General features: G+C 36.3%; 1 non-coding gene across 1 annotated transcript; it reads right to left on the bottom strand.

Annotated features, from left to right (window-relative positions):
* Nucleotides 1-265: 265 nt before the first annotated feature.
* Nucleotides 266-372, bottom strand: LOC133097084 (U6 spliceosomal RNA). The gene has a single exon (XR_009701958.1). It is a non-coding gene; the product is annotated as a U6 spliceosomal RNA (small nuclear RNA).
* Between the last annotated feature and the right edge of the window lie 17,942 nt (nucleotides 373-18,314).

The raw sequence follows: 18,314 nt of genomic DNA, 5'->3' as shown, positions 1-18,314 counted from the left end.
TCTATTTGATTCTTTTTTTTTTTTTTTACACATCTTTATTGAAGTATAATTGCTTTACAATGGTGTGTTAGCTTCTGCTTTATAACAAAGTGAATCAGTTATACATATACATATGTTCCCATATCTCTTCCCTCTTGCATCTCCCTCCCTCCCCCCCTCCCTATCCCACCCCTCTAGGTGGTCACAAAGCACCAAGCTGATCTCCCTGTGCTATGCGGCTGCTTCCCACTAGCTATCTATTTTACATTTGGTAGTGTATATATGTAAAAATATGGAACGCTTCACGAATTTGCGTGTCATCCTTGCGCAGGGGCCATGCTAATCTTCTCTGTATCGTTCCAATTTTAGTATATGTGCTGCCGAAGCGAGCACTGATTCTTCCTTATAGATATGGGTTCTTAGGGTTTTAACAAGTGTTAATATGGTATTAGCTAGGATCCACAATTTTTGAACACCCATGATGAATAAAGAAGAATAACAAGTTGTATGCTATTCCTACACTCTTTCACTTGTCAGTTCAAAGTCTATTTAATAATTCATTTATTTGTAGACACAGTTCATATCTTCTCACATTCAACTCAATTCTGGTCGGTGAAAGCGAAAATGGAAGAATATGACAATTAGGTTGAGAATTATACTGCTGCCGCCACTAAAAGTGTATTTTCTAAGAAAGATGGGGTAGAGTAAAAAATATTATTTACCTAAGATCTGAAGGCACAGTCCTAACCTGGAATGTATTTTTAGGTTTTACTGAGGCCAGCAATCTTTCTCCCAGACTAGCTTTCTGAACACAAGAAATAATACACTAGGTTGTACCTACAAATCTTCCATGCTAATGGAGGTCTCTATGTTGGCTTCCAGAGAAATTACACATACATACACACACACACACACACACACACACACACCACTCTACACTCCGTTATCCCAAAGAAATAGCTGTTATTAGACATTCATGATTTGTCCATTTATCAGAATTAAGTAAAAAGAGTGGAGGCAATTTTCCAAATTGGACCTCCAAATCTTCTGTTTAGGAAAACAAAAATCAGTTTGCCTGTCTGCATTGATAAAATTCCCTTGTTAAGTGCTTAGTTCTACATTTTGCTTTACCTGTACAGACATATCTAGAATAAAGCCAATAATAGTAATTATACGTCTACAAATTTTTTAAAACTAAGTCAGTGTAGTTTTCTGTAAATTAAATCAAAGAAAGGACAAAAATTGGCTCCAATTATTGTATTTATCCATTATCCCAACTCATAAGTAATGGACTACTTTAGTTTCTCATTATCCAAGTGATCATTTCTTCTGATTTTTCTTTTCTGATTAAAAAAATATGAAATAAACCCTAAGATTTTGCTGGAGTTATGGGACTTAAATATTAGGAAGCAAATTTCTGTAACGCTGAACATAAATATTTATGTCAGGGTCATGCTTGAGGCTTATTTATTTATTTATTATAATGGATAGTTTTTAATATAGTACAAATTATCATTAAAGTCATATTACAATGTTAAGTCTCTTTATCCAAAATTAGAAAACATTTAAATAGAAGGCACTAGAATTTTTAATTAGTTTCCTCTTGGTCTTTCCTGGATTTATTCTTTTATTGACTATATTTGGCATATAACATTGTGTAAATTTAAGGTGGACAATATGTTAATTTGATATATTTGTATATTGTAATATGATTGCTGTTGTCATGATATTTCACAGCTATATTGTATCACGTAATTACCTTTCTTTTTAGTGGTTGGGGTAATTAAGCTTTCATCTCTTAGCAAACTTGAGATATATTTAGAACTTGAGCAAATACAGGTTCTTACAGGAAATACATTTTTCTGAGCAATTTAACTCCCTTAAATAAATGTTGCCTAAAAACAATAATATGTATACAAAACAGAAGCACCTATATCCATTTAGGTACATTAAAATAGAGGGTAGGTTACTTTCTGAATTGGATACTTTAGCATTAGGCAAAAGGACAACTGACTAACTTGATCTGGTATATCAGTGCTATCACAACATTATGCAGTATTCATTAAAAACCATATAGTCAACATTTCTTTTGTGCCAACCTCTGTGTGAGATAATGGGTGTAAGAACACTCTTACTTGCTGATGAGTGTCCTGGGCAAAAGAGGAAATAAGAAGGGCGAGTTGGGGCCATTTTTTTACTTGAAAGAACGACTGCCAGACAAACTGGCTCTTCGGCCATGGATATTTAGCAGACATTTTCCCCAAAATTTACCAAAATGGGCTTGTCACTCCAAAACAATTGAAAATGTTTTTTGCCAATGGTAAAATTCAATCTTTCAAATAAAAATTCTGAATTCTAGAAAACTTGCATTAACTACTCTGAGTTTGACAGCTTTCCAATACTTAAGACTTTCTGGATGAGATTGGTGATATTAATGAATGTGAGTTTTTTATTTTGTATAATGAAATGTGTCAACATTTGGAAGTTCTGCATAACTTGAACCAATATTTTTCAAATGATAAATGCATAATGTTAAAAAATCATACATTGGTAAAAGATCTATTCAAAGTACAAGATAGACTAATAGATTTTAATGTACAGTAACAGAGAAGGAAAAGTACACTGATGTGGTTTCAAATTCCACACTGAAACTAATCTTTAAGATACGACTATTGTTGGGGCTTCCCTGGTGGCGCAGTGGTTGAGAATCTGCCTGTCAATGCAGGGCACACGGGTTCGAGCCCTGGTCTGGGAAGATCCCACATGCCGCAGAGCAACTAGGCCCTTGAACCACAAATACTGAGGCTGCGCGTCTGGAGCCTGTGCTCCGCGACAAGAGAGGCCGCGATAGTGAGAGGCCCGCACACTGCGATGAAGAGTGGCCCCCGCTTGCCGCAACTGGAGAAAGCCCTCGCACAGAAACGAAGACCCAGCACAGCCATAAATAAATAAACAAATAAATTTAAAAAAAAAAAAAAAAAAAGAGAGACCCGTACGGCATAATCGCTAAAAAAAAAAAAAAAAAAAGATACTATTGTTCAGTTTTGGTATATTACCAAAGAAGAATGTTGCCAATTATCTAAAAAGGCTAGTAAAATACTCCCAACTACATTTCTTTGTGAAGCCAGATTTTTACCACATATGCCAATCAAAACAACACATTGCAACAGACTGAATGTAGAAGCAGACTTTAGCTGTCTTTTCTTAAATCAGACATCAAGAGATTTGCAAAACTTGTCATACCATGTCACTTTTTTCACTACGTTTCTTACTCTTAGAAAATAGTTATTCTCTAGGAAACTATGTTCTAAGTTTTCCTATCTAATAAAGTAAACATTAATACATATAACCCAGATAAGTAAAAACTCTTTGGGGAGCTCAATAATTTCTAAGATTGTAAAGGGTTCCTGAGACTAAGAGTTCGAGAACTCTAGTTTTCAAGAGAGATTCTGACTATCCAAGAAAGACCATAAAAAAGAAGAAAGGATAGAAGTCAACGTGGACCGTTCATGAGATAGTTGTCTCTCTGGTTGTTAAAACTCTGTCAGAGTTATTTTTGATCCCAATGTTCCAGAGGCAGAGGGGGCTGAAGATGAACTTTCTACTTTTGTGTTGTTTCAGGGAGAAAAGCCAAGCAATTATATTATGCATTGCTGAGATAGAGTAAGAGTAACCACTAATAGTGGGAGGTAGAAAAGAGGAGGGAGGCCTGAAGGAAAGGAAATAAGACGTCTTCTATTGTTCCAGGTGAAGCCTCAATAAACCCTGATAATAAAACTGAAGCTAGGAGTGGCGTGAACTCAAAGGAGGAAATAAATTCCATTTGAAGGAATATAAAGGATGGCTCTGAGATTTCTGGCTTAATATCTGAGTGTATTGTATAAGAATTATGGATACCCAAAAACCCCTATAATACTACCATTAAACTCTAGCTTTCTGCCTTCATGTGATTCTCAAGATTTCTACCTATAAATCACAAACCAAGAAGTCCTTGGTGTTCTGTGATTAAAACATAGGATAGCATGAATATCAAAAAGCATCTGCTTAACTTTTTTTTTTTAACAGATGAAGAAACCAAAATCTTGAGCAGTGAAATAACTTTCCTACATCATAGCAGAGTTAGACTAAAATCCAGGTTTTCTCACTCTTGAATCTGCAGTTTGTGTGAATATAAAGAAAAACTGCACCTTAAAATTTTATCCCAAAGAGACCAAGAGATTCACTTCATCCTAAATCATCCAAATAGCTTTGAGCAATGTAAATGTTCTGCAATCTAGATCTGAATTCACTGGGTATGTCAAAGCTATATTAACCAGAAGAGACCGGGTTTTCCATATGAGATATTTTAGAGAGGAATGTCAAACATCATCTACATGTGCAGCCTAAATCTTATTTCATTAATTCCATCTGCAGCCACTTTTGCTTTTTCCTATATAGTGTAAGTCACTTTTTTTTCCCCCTTAAATGTATTGCATACACCCATGTTTATGATGTGGCAGTACTCTCTCAAGTATTATAATGCTAGTTCATTTCCATGCCCCAATTAATAAGTCACAATAATGGTACAACATGCAATCCAGAAAACACTTGATTCTCCACATTAAAAGAAAGAAACAGGGTGTGGATAATTCAAAATGGTGACTAATCCAAAAGACATTTAAATTTGTAATGTGCCCTGTGCTAACATTAAATATGGACATAATTATTTTTTGAAAGTTCTCTTCAAACAAATGAAGTCACTCTCTCAATGTTTTCCTTTTCCTTGTTTTTGGTGTTTAATTATCCATTCCCTATCCCATATCCTCCCTTTGGTATACTTTATGATAGTTATGTCTAAAATCTTCAAAAGGATCCTTATTTTAGAAATATGAAGAATCTGATAAAGTACATAGCTGAGATAACAGCAAATATTTACTTCCAATATAGCTATTTTCTTATCCTTCACCCTTAGTACTTACCCAATGATCTCAGTAGCCTTACTGATCACAGTACTCTTAACCAATGGGCCTAAATTCTGCTTCAGAATTCTTCTCAACACATAACTCCCAGACAGCTGTGTTGGACTAACACAAGAATTCAAATCGATTTTACACTCCTGATCTAGTCAATGATGCTTTTCCCAATGATGCTCACTCCTTATCCGGTAACACACAGTTGGTTAGCTACACAACAAAGTCTAGAATGCAAAACTCCTCGTTCCAAATCTGTAATGCTTTTTGTAGCATCTTTTTGTGTCAAAAGTCGCGCTTCTTTACATTTGAATTAGCTGAGTTATCTCAGTTAACAAAAGTTATATGAATGTGTGTAACATAACTGCTACATGTTAAAATTACAGTAAGATTTGTTTCTGAAATTTTACAGTAAGGACAAGTACAGTTAACTTATTGTTTATCTTAAATCATTCTTAATTTGCCCATGCTTTCATATTTTCAAAGAACATTATAAAAACTAACCTTTTGCAAATAATTTTTCATTTAAGTAATATATTTTAATATTAAAAGACCTTAAAGATACTTAAAACCCAGACTCAGTTATCACTCTCACATGTGTATCTATCTGAACTATACTGTTGGATGTAGCAAAGACTGGCTAATTGGTCATCAAATCTGTTTCCTCTTTCTCCTGAGCACACAGCTAAGCCAGTGCTACTCAAAGTGCTGGTCCACTACTAAAAGCTTGTACCAGAATGTAAATCAACAAACTTCACCAAGAAAGTTGTAACTGTACTCAGCAGTGTCTTTAGTGACATAAATAGTTAATTCACATCCAGAACAAGTTTCTGATCTTATCAAAGATCAGTAACAAATAGTTTATAGATGGGCAGCCAGTACATGGACCACAAATTGAACACCACTGACCTAGACTATAGTCTCCCTCGCAGTAAGTTCTAACCACTGCAATGTGGTTGGAGAAAAGGTCCATCATTTCCAGGGCTGCAGACATAAATCTCCCATGTTCCCTCCATTACCCAGTGACTTTGGAAGCCATGTGGTTGAAGATGATGTAGTTAGGCAAAGAGCCTAGATCCCTTAAATAACCCACATAAACACTTATATTGAACTTCATGTGTGCAAAATAAAAATTACTACTATGTTAAATCACTGAAATTGAGCAGATTATCTATTATAACAACTAGAATAGCATCAACTACTGGAGTGCATAATACAGCAATGTTTAGATGTTAAGATTTTCGATAAGAAATAATCCACTTTACAAATCAATTGTCTATTTTGTAATGATTATCTCATTTTCAAAAAAGTCAGGGTTTAGTAAATTAAGTTTAAATTTTAAACATTTTCTTATTCATGAATATCACATTTTACTTTACTGTTTTTAAGACCTAAAGTAAGGTTTTCAATTTTCTCAAGCAGGACTCGCCTCCCACTTTGCAATGGGAACAAGCCAACTACAAATGGCCTGATTGGGGTATATGCCCACATTACTTTTCTTCAGACACTCTGACGTGTAGGTCCTATGTGTAAAGAGACTGAATGTATCTCTACCACCTAGAATAGACTAGGCTCTGGATGACTATTTGTTGAATGAGTGATGAAATCAATGCTGTCATTTTTCACATACACATTATCAGCACACCCTTCCATACTGAGAAAATTGTCTTTTAATTGCAAGATACATAGCTTCACATTTTATGCTTAGATCTGCATTTGCATTTGCGCATCTTTGCCTCATATAATGCATAACATCTTTTCTTAATGTTAGAACTCCACACAGAACAAAGGCCCTCTTCATTCTGTAAATTATACCTATTACTCATAGTATACACAATAATACTAGCCAAAATTTATTGTGTCAGATTAGTGTTTTCAAACTAGTGTCACTATGCCTCATAATAACTCTTCCAACAGGCATTATGAGGCCATGTTATCGATACAATGAAAAACTAAGGATTGTTGAGAGTACCTTGTCAAACAATGTGAGTTTTAAAGAACAACTGTGATTTGTACTCCACAGGCCATTATCTTTCTACCGTGTCATTCCACCAACCACACTGACTGATATAACCTGTACACATCCACATGTCCTTAATATGATTTTGCTGCACATGTTATTCGTGATAGATACCACTTAATTACACTATTCAACAGCCAGTGAGACAGGCTAATTTCAGGAGTTTTCTACATGATGAATACTTCCTCTTCTGCATGGGAACTGGGTGTGTTCTAAGACCTCACTATAGGGATCCTGTTTACCAGTTGGGATGTGATACTAGTATACTTATCAAATGAACAAGTGATTCTGTCTGTGATAAGTCCAACCTCTGACAAAAAGAAGATCAAAGCACTGGGTAGTTTCTAGGCTTTTAGCTTACTTCCCAATCTCTTAACATAAATCACATTTAGTTTAGTGATTAAGAGTTTGGGCTCTGAGGCCAAGCAGAGTCAGATTCCAGGCTCAGATATTCCATTTACTGGCCACATGACCTTGTACCAATTTCATAACCTCTGTGGGTCATCAGTTTCTTCAACTTTCTATTTCATGGAATTGATTTGAGATTAAATAAATGAATGCATATAAATCAGTTAACAGTGACAAGCAAGTGATAAATGCTAAATAAATACATTATTACTGGTCTAGATTTCTTGTTTACTAATTTCTAGTTTTGCATCTTTGACTCTTTCACTGGAAACTGCCCTGTTCCGTAGCAAGAGGATTATGGTAGTATTTTTCCTGTTTGGGTAAATACATGGAACATGGAACTAAAATCCAATTAAGCATAAAATGGGGGAAGAAACCTAGGTAGAGGAAACTATTGAGGAATGTAATAGGGATCCCACAGAGTGATTTAAGTACCCACCCTAGTGAATATGAAAAGGTATGCAAATTGATAATTAGCTTTTTAAATGTTTTATATATGGATGATAATATTTATGGGCCTTTGGCATGGGAGTGGCTCAAAGAAAAGAGGACCCACCATTATCTTTATTTTTAATTTGCGTTTCTTTTATAATAATACCTAAAGATGATGTTATGAGACTGATGTTTTGAGTCCTTCTTATCAGTTGTTCTAAATGTTTTCAGCAACTAGAAAATTTAATATTATTTAAAATCACTCATGCTAAGGGCATTTTAGGAAATGCTCCCAATATGCTGCAAATCCATGTTATGACAGAAAAACTAAACAGAAAGTTTTATCCAAACTGACTGTACAATGATAAAACAAACAAATAAAAAAAGACAAAAAACAGTGTCAAAAACTGACAGTTGGCAAGGTGTTAGCATTTAAACAGTATCCACCCAATGAAATGTTTTATTAAAAAAAAAAATTTTTTTTTAAACAACAATTCTGTCATCTTGAGAAGATAATTCCAGAGTTCCTGTCTCCTCCACTTTGTAGGACTTTGTTTTCTTCAGTGTAGGAGAAAAGAGACAAACAGGAATTTGTTTTTTAATGTTAAGTACATCTAAATACAAACCAAAATTTTTTAAAGTAGCATGAAAAATTATTGGAATTCTTCAACTAACCAGGTATTTAATATATTCATGAAATTCATCTTTTTATAAGCCTCAAACAGGAAAATTTATACAAATCATCTAAAATATTTTTATAAAATACTAACTCAAAATTTGATGGTCATAGAAAATAATTTTATATAGAGCATATTTTGCATTGCTATAAAAATAACTTTTACTGCAATGCAAAGTAATATAGTTGGAAAAAAACAAATTATGAAAAAAATACCCATAATCATACCCATATTTTTTAGCCTTTTTTGTATGAATACTTTAAAAATTCATAGTTAAGATTACATATAATAAAAATTTTGAATCCTGCTTTTTTTCACTTATTATAACCACGTTCAATATCATTAAAAATTCTTTCAAAAAATAATTTAATTGTTACATAACATTTCAACACATGACTGGGTGTTAACATTTTCTACTATAGAATATTAAAGATAATTCTATTCTTGATATTATAATTAATTATATACCAAATACTGTTATGCGTAAATTCTTATTCACATTTTCTGAAAAAAAGTCTCGTAACTATCATTACTGGCCCAAAAGGGAAGGAGTGAACATCGCTGACATGCCCTTCAGTACTGTTTAACAATCAGGATAGCTTTGCTAATCTAAGACATGAGAGTTGGAACTTTTTAAAATTTACATTCCCTTGATTACAAGTGGGGTTGAATTTTTTTCACTATCAGTTGTATTTATTTTATCAACAATTCATTGCTTATGACCTTGATTCCCTTTTCCTTTCAATTGATCTCAATTTTAAAATACTTACACACACAGAGTAAGAAACTTAGAACAATCTATATGTGTGATTCTCTACTTAGATGTTCTGCTATTCAAGTCAAGAATATGTTTAGATTTTCTTCACCTCTCCCAAATCACCTTGTTTCTAAGGCTAAGTCTTGTTATTAATTGTTCATTAATTTATTTGTTCTTATAAAGTTAAAAAATCTACAAATGTTTGGGACTTCCCTGGTGGTGCAGTGGTTAAGAATCCGCCTACCAATGCAGGGGACACGTGATAGACCCCTGGTTTGGGAAGATCCCACATGCCGCGGAGCAACTAAGCCCGTGTGCCACCACTACTGAGCCTGTGCTCTAGAGCCCGCGAGCCACAACTACTGAAGCCTACACGCCTAGAGCCCATGCTCCGCAACTAGAGAAAGCCTGCGCACAGCAACGAAGACCCAATGCAGCCAAAAATAAATAAATAAAATAAACAAACAATTTTATTTTTTAAAAATCTACAAATGTTTAAGAAAGCATAAAGTGTTATAAAGACAGCTTGAAGAGTTATAAAAGAATCATTTTTAAGGCAAAAATTTACACACAGTAAGACCCTCAAGCTTGTCATATTTGCTAAAGATAGTTCCCAAATTTTGTTTCCTAATTTTACTTTTGATTTCTGTATATCAGACATGCATTTCTGTATATCAGACATGCATTTGATTTCTGTATATCAGACATGCATTACTTTTGATTTCTGTATATCAGACAAACACATATACTTGTGTTTGTTGATATTTTCTTTTGTAATTACTTCCATTCATTTGAGTTAAGAAAGTCTGTAGAGATCAGATAGATATTCATACTCCTTTTCTTTTTATCATTTAATTGTTTCCTTAATCCTTGAAAAAAATTTTCGGCTATGGTATGAGGTAAAGAACTATTTTTTTTCAAATATCTATTCATTTTTTCTGATATTATATGATTAGTAATAAATCCATCATTGGTTTTTAATTTTACCTTTTAATGTTAAACTCTTATGTCCATATATCAAGACCAATATGAGTAGATAAACGTATGTTTGTTATAATTTTCCATTCTACTTATCTATTTTTTCCCTGAAATCATACTGCTTTAATAATTGTAGCTTTATAGTATATTTTAATGCCATCCTTTTGCCCTCCCCCTTTTTTTCAGAATTCTGTTTAAAGTGTACTTTGTTGCATGTTGTTACATGTTGTCATGGAAATTTAAGGAAATAATATATGATTGTCCCATAATTTAATCCCTTATAATTGGAAATTTGGGTATTTGTGTTATTTCATTTTTTTCTTTCTGTATAAACAATGATGTGATTATATATTCTTGGAGAGAATTCATTGCACAATTCTCTCATACACCTAATTAATTTTGCATATGCATTCCCAGAGATGGAATTGTTGGCCAAATTTATGCATACTTTAAAGGCATTTTATATGTAGTGGTCTCAAAAAGAATGTAATAATTCATATTTCTAGAAACTGTGCATGAAAGTAACTCCCTACATTCTTGTAAAAAAAAAGAAAAAAATAAAGTTAATATTTAACAATGGCTTATTTCTTCCCAGGAACTGTTCTAAGTATTGTAGTATATTCACACACTTAGTTCTCACAATAACTCTTGAGGTACTGATTGTTATTTGACCCATTTGCTGAAATAGAAAAAGAGGTACAGAGAGATAAAGTAATTTGCCCAAATTAATCTAACTAGAAAGTGATTATCAGGATTTAAATCCAAGCACTTTGAGCCATACTCTTTTTCTAAGTTTTATCTCTCTATATATATTATATATATATATCAAATGTTATTATAATTTGCAAGGCTAAACATTTTTCCTGCGTTTACATATCATTTTCAGGAAGCATCTGCCTCATGTGCCCCAAAAAGCCTCATTATGTGAATAATAAACCTTTTCTAACTTCTTTGTGTGTGTGGCATCAGCAGTCTCAACACCTGAACCCAATTTTGTATGAGATCCACCTTGTTGATGGGAATGCCCAAAATAAGTTGTTTCTTTGCAGGTGGGGGGGGGGTAGTATTTTGAATAAAGCTGCTATAAAAATTTACATTTAAAACTTTGGGTTTATATATGCTTTTCCATTCTCTCAGGGGAAAAAAAAATAGGAATAAAATTGATGAGTCATATAGTAGGACAACAATGAACTCTGAAAGAAACTACCATACTATTTCCTAAAGTAATTATATCAGTTGTATTCTCAATTACAGTATATGAGACGTCCAGTTGCTCCACATTTTTACCAGCACTTTGTACTGTCAGTCTTTTTAAATTTAGCCATTCTAGTGAGTAAACAGGGCGTCTTATTGGGGTTTTAATTTGCATTTCCTTGATAACTTGTGAAGTTCAGCATCTTTTCATGTACTTGTTTATCACTGGTAACTCTTGAAGTATTTAATATCTTTTGTTCATTTTTTCAGGTTGATTTTTCTTTTTATTATTGATGTGTGTAAGTTTTTAACATATGCTAAATATAAGTGCTTTGTAAGATATACATAAAGTGAATGTTCTCTCTCAGTCTGTGACTTGCTTTTTAATTTTCTTGGTGGTGTTTCTTTATTCTAATTGGTATGTCTTTTATTTCTTTTTCTTGCTTTGTGTAAATATTTAAGACATCCAGTATAATACTGAACAGACTTGGTGAGAACAGAAATCCTTCTCTAGTTCCTGATCTTAAGGGGGATAGTATTCAGTCACTGAACAGCAAGTATGATATTAGCTATAACTTTGTAATATATGCCCTTTATTAGAATGAAGAAGCTCCTGACCATTTCTAGTTTGCTGAAGCTTTTTTTTACCTTCAATGGTGTTGAATTTTTTCAAGTGGATTTTTTTTTTGCATATTTTGAGATGATCTTTTTTTCTTTTGTAGTTATATATGTAGTATAGTGAGTTACACTGATTAATTTTTCAAATGGTAAATGAACTGTGCATCCCTCAGCCATGGTATATATTGTACTTTCTATATATTGCTGGAATCAATTTCCTAAATTGATTAGGATTTTTTTAAAAGCTTTTTCCATCTATGTTCAGAAGGAATATTTCCTAAAATATCTTTTCCTAAAATACCTTTGTGTGTTCCTGGTATTAAGATATTACTGGCCTCATAAAAAACTTAGAGACATTTGTTTTCAGGAATATGTAATAAATGCACTTTTCCTCACACCAAGTACAATTTAAAACTCTGGGTGTTATATATAAAACAAACATAAGAAGGTGGAGAGAAGGCACACCAATTAGTGACATCAGGACCCAGGGAATGGCCAGAGTGGTGTAAGTGGAGGCCTACTGGGCACGCACCTACCCCTATCATTGGGGTCAGTGGAAGCCAAGTGAAGAATCTGGACTCCCACTGCCATCTGGCAGTAATGATGTGGCACCCTTCATCACTCAATGGAATGGTATCAGAGAAACCTTGCTAAAACGCCAGATTTAAACAAAATGGAACAGTGTCTTGTAACACAGTACCCAAACTGTCCAGATTTCAATCAAAACTCGTGTCATGCAAAGAATCAGGAATATCTCAAACTGAATGAGCAAAGACAATTCAACAGATGCCAACACCAGATGACACAAACGTTGCAATTATCTGACAAGAATTTTCAAGCAGCCATTATTAAAATAGTTCATGAGCAATTACAAATACACTTGAAATAAATGAAATACAGAAAGTCTCAAAAGAAGCAGAATATATAAAGAAGCAAATGGAAATTTTAGAAATAAAAATGACAATAACCAAAGTAAAAAAAAAAAAAAAAACCTCAATGGATGGATTTGGTTTCATGTCCAAAATGTAATGAGTTTGGAAGTCATCACTCCCATCATTAAACCAGGAAAAAAATAAACGAATCAAATCAAAAATCAATGAGTTTTCTTGGACCCATTAGAGAAACGAGTTCTAAGAGCAAATCACCATCCTGAATCCGATGAGAATCAGGTGAATCCAGAACATTACAGCTAAGATCTACTTGCCTGAAGCAGGTGGAGCCATAAACTGGTGGTAACACTGCCTGACGATTTGAATGAATTGTTGGAGGCTGAATGAGGACTAGTGTGAGAGTGAGAAACCCTTGGGGGCTACAGTCTTGGCGGGGAGGGTCTCTCACACTTTTATGGGCTTACCTCCAGGAACCCCACTAAGTCCTTATGGTGAAGAGCAGAGAAAGATCCCTTTGTGGCTCTGGCAGGGAAGGTGAAGGATAATCATTGTGAAATATTCTCTCGGTGTTCTCCATAAGAAGGTTTGCTGTCCATACTCTCCAGAGGAAAAGACTTTACCAGAGCCAGATCTCACCTGAGGAAAGGGCATTTCTCCCACTCCAGCCCCCTCTAGACTTCTTATCTAACCTAAGGGAGAGGGGAACAGCTAAGAAACACTTGTGAAGATCAAAGCTTATGGTCACAGGCCCACTAACAGATGGATTTAATCAAACAATTATAGAACACTTTCCCCCCATCTACACCTTGCCACCATAAAACAGGGCTCCAGTATAATAGTAGATTACAGCTGAACAAGCTGCAAGACCGACTCTCTAAGGAGGAGTACTTCAGGACGCCCAAAGTCAACAGGGAAGAAAAGAAAAAAAGGCCAACCCCTAGTTGGGATGTGTTTAATGTTAACATAAAACCTCACACTAAAGGCCTATTTACCTTAGTTCCTCTTACTGGATATGTCATACCCAGGTTTCAACAACAATAAAAAAATCACAGGGCATGCTAAAAGGCTAAAAATCCATAATCTGAAGTGACAAAGAAAGCATCAGAACCCAACTCAGATATGACATGGATTTTGAATTATCAAACAGAACAGAGAATTTAAGAAAGAATAAAAGAAAATACTAGAAATCAAAAACACCGTGCTTTTTGGTTCACTGATCTTTTCCATATTGTTGACACTTGTTCTTCCCTAGCTTCTTCTGCTTAATTTGGAGTTAATTTGCTCTTCTTTTTCTTGTCTTCTTTAGGCGAATGCTTGGATCATGGATTTTAGACCGTTTTTCTTTAGCTCCTCTTTTTTTCTTTTAGCCCCTCTTTTTTCCTTTTAGCCCCTCTTTATCCCTGATAATATTACTTGTCATTAAATCTACTTTGTTAGATATATATAATCACTACAGTTCTTAGTGTTTGCATTGTCTTTTTCCATCCTTTTACTTTTAACATCCAATGTGGAGTACCTACAATAATACATATATTTTATTTTCACATATTATAAGACATCTGTTATAGACTGCATGATAGTTGGGTTTATGTATTTAATTCATTCTTATAATCTCTGCCTTGTAATTGGAATGGTTAGGAGATTGCCCAAGATGGTGGAGTAAAAAGAACCTGAGCTCACTTCCTCTCATGAGCTCACCAAAATCACAACTTTCTGCAGAACAATCATCTATGAAAAAGACCGAAACCTACCAGAACAGATCTTCCACCACTAAAAACATAAAGGAGAAGCCACAACGAGACGGCCAGGAGAGGCAAACTCGTGATATATTTAACTCCCACACCCTCAGGTGGGCAAATCACAAACTGGAGAATAATTATAGTGCATTGGTTCTCCCACAAGAGTGAGAATTCTGAGCCCCACGTCAGGCTCCCCAGCCGGCGGTCCTGCACCGGGAAGACGAGCCCTCAGAGCATTTGGCTTTGAAGGCCGGCGGGGCTTAATTTCAGGAGCCCCACAGGTCTGTGGGCAAGAGAGACGTCCTCACACAAAATCTCACGCGCACCGGGACCCAAGGCAAAAAACAGTAATTTGATAGGAACCTAGGACAGACCTACCTGCTGGTGTTGGAGAGTCGCCCAGAGAGGCTGGGGTGAGCGGCTGGGGACGCAGACGCTGGGAGCAGCCATATTTGGGAGCTTGTTCTACTCGCGCGTTTAAGTGGGAAGCCGTGCTGGCTGCACCAGGGGACCCTCCCTCTCGCTCATTGGACCGAGACCTGGCCCCGCCCAACAGCCTGTAGGCGCTGGTGCTGGGACACCTCAGGCCAAACAACTAACGGGGTGGGAACAGAGCCCCACCCATCAGAAGGCAGGCTGCCTAAGGTCTTCCTGAGCTCATAGCTGCCTCTACATAGGGCCCTGCCCACCACAGGGCCAACTAGCTCCATCCACCAGTGGGCAGACAACAGCCCTGCCCTCCAGGAAGGCTGCACTAGCCTCTAGACCAGCCTCCATCCACCAGAGGGCAGACACCAGACCCAAGAAAACCACAATCCTGCCCCCTGAGAACCCAGCCTGCACACCAGCCGGCCAGACCCTACCCTGAGACCAGCTGGGCCCCAGCCCTGCCCACTAGCAGGCCAACACAAGCTTCAGGATACCCCGGACCCCATACCCAACTGTGTCAGGAACTGCCCCCCCATCCCCTCCAACTAGCAATCTGACACCAGCTCTGGGATCCCTGGGCCTGGCAGCCAAGACCCAGCTCTGCCTTCCAGTAGTCCAGCTCTAACCCCAAAACCTGGCTTCACCCACCAGTGCGGGGGCAAAAGCCCCAGAGTCTTCTGGACCCTGACTCCGCCCACCAGTGAGCCAGCACTAGCCCTGGGGCCCTCTGGGGTTCTGCATCAGCCACCTCATGACCAGGGCCTGCTAACCAGCACCAGCAGCATCTGTACAAGGCAAGGCCTGACAACCAACTGGGCTTGGGGCCAACCAAGCCTACCAGACCACCCACATGCTCAGCCTGCCACAACAGAAGGACCCACGCAGCCCTCTTAGGGGGAACCCCTAAAGCATATTGCTTGGGTGAGCACGCTACAGGTACTCATAGGACATCTCCTACAGAGGCCACGTCTCCAAGGTCGAGAAATGTAACTAACCTACCACATTCGTAAAAATATACACAGCAACTTAGACAGAATGAGGAGGCAAAGGAACATGTTTCAGATGAAGGAACAAGATAAAACCCCAGAAGAACTAAGTGAAGTGGAGATAGGCAATCTACCCGAGAAGGAGTTCAGAGTAATGATAATAAAGATGATGAAAGAACTCAGGAGAAGAATGGATGCACAGAGCAAAAAGTTCGAAGTTTTTTAGCAGAGTTAGAAAATACAAAGAACAACCAAACAGAGAGGCAGAATGCAATAACTGAAATGAAAAATATACTAGAAGGAATCAACAGCTCACTAAATGATACAGAGGAACGGATCAGTGAGCTGGAAGATAGAGTAGTGGAAATCACTGCTGCTGAATAGAAAAAAGAATGAAAAGAAATGAGGGCAGTTTTAAGAGACTTCTGGGACAACATCAAGCACAGTAATATTCCCATTATAGGAGTCCCAGAAGGGACTGGGAGAGAAAAAGGGGCTGAGAACATATTTGAAAACATAATAGCTGAAAAATTCCCTAACCTGAGAAAGGAAACAGTCACCCAAGTCCAGGAAGCACAGAGAGTCCCATACAGGATGAACCCAAAGAGGAATGCACCAAGACACACTGTAATTAAAATGACAAAAATTCAAGATAAAGAGAGAAATTAAAAGCAGCAAAGAAAAAGCCACAAGTAACATACAAGGTAACTCCCATAAGGCTATCAGCTGATTTTTCAGTAGAAACTCTGCAGGCCAGAAAGGAGTGGCAAGATATTTAAAGTGATGAAAGGGAAAAGCCTACAACCAAGAATCCTCTACCCAGCAAGGCTCTTGTTCAGATTTGATGGAGAGATCAAAAGCTTTACAGACAAGCAAAAGCTAATTGGAATGGTTAGACTGTTTCCAATTAATGTGCTTTCCAATATGATTTTGTTTGTCTACCATCTTTTCTATTTTTCCTATCTTTCATTTATTCATTTTTTTCTCTTTCCTTACCTAGTTTTAAATTAAGTGATATCTTATGGTTTTCAAAATAATCTGTACATTTGGCTCAATAGCTATACTTCTTTTATTTTTTGTTTGGGGTTTTGTTTTGTTTTGTTGCTTAAATTTGGTGCCAAGGTTTTTGTTTTGTTTTGATTTTTTTAATGGTTGCTCAAGAGTTTACAACATGCATCTTTAACATGTTTCAATCTACCACCAAGTAATATTATACCACATCATGTAAAAAGTAAAAGCTTTACAGCCTTATGCTTCTACTATCCCCTCCCATTGTAAATATTATGTTGTTGATTGAATTTTGTTGTCTTCCTTTAAAGAGTATTGAACTTCGTTTCATTTGGGAGTTAAATTATTTGCAGATCAGCTTGATTATCTCAAAGCTTAGTTTTAAGTTATATTAGGGCAGGTCTAGAGTATCCTTTACTCTGCATCTAGCTTAGCTTTACTATTAAGTCAGTGTATTTTAATACCTAGTAATGTCCCAGGTGTTCAACAAGGTCTTTGGCTAGTTGGAAATCAAATATCCCCCATTCCCATGTGGGTTCTAGGAATTGCTCAGCTTAGAGCGCCGAGTAGTTTTGAGTCTGACCTCATGAAGTTTCATCATATACATGCATGGTTTAGTAATCAGTCACAGACTCCAGACACCCCAATACAGACTCTTATGCTCCTTTTCTATTTAGCCACCTCCTCTCTGGTATTTTGTACTTTCAGTTGCCTCAGTGTCCTAGAACTCTGAACTTTTTCCTCTACCCAGCAAGACTTTCCCTGGGTTCCTCCTCCCTTCCAGAAAATTTCTTCAGGTAGAAACATGGTACAGTCTAAGGTTCATTTTGTTTCCCTACTCTTAAAGATCACAGTCCTGTACTGTCTGCTCTCCAACATCTGAAAATTACGGTTTCATATATTTTGTCCAGTTTTGTAGTTGTTTATATTATAGAAGTAAAGCACAACTGGGTCAGATTACTTTTTCATGGTAAAAGCTAAAGTCCCTGAATTTCCTATTTTCTGTCATCTACAGTGTAACAGAGTGGTGTAAATCCCAATTTTACTACTGCCTAGCTAGGTGACTTTGACCACTTGATTTAAGTTTGTTGAACTTCCTTTTCCTCACCTGTAAAATGGACATAAAAATACCTAAACTACTAGTCCCTTCTGCTTGTTGAGTTAAATATGTTAATAAACATATCTAGAAGAAGCATTTAAATGTCGATTTTCATTCTCCTTCCAACAAAACTGACTATGGAACAAGACCA

This window comes from Eubalaena glacialis, chromosome 8, assembly GCF_028564815.1.
Source record: "Eubalaena glacialis isolate mEubGla1 chromosome 8, mEubGla1.1.hap2.+ XY, whole genome shotgun sequence".
Taxonomy (NCBI): domain Eukaryota; kingdom Metazoa; phylum Chordata; class Mammalia; order Artiodactyla; family Balaenidae; genus Eubalaena; species Eubalaena glacialis.
The sequence above is the reverse complement of the archived record's forward strand: the minus strand, read 5'-3'. Positions and strand labels throughout refer to the sequence as shown.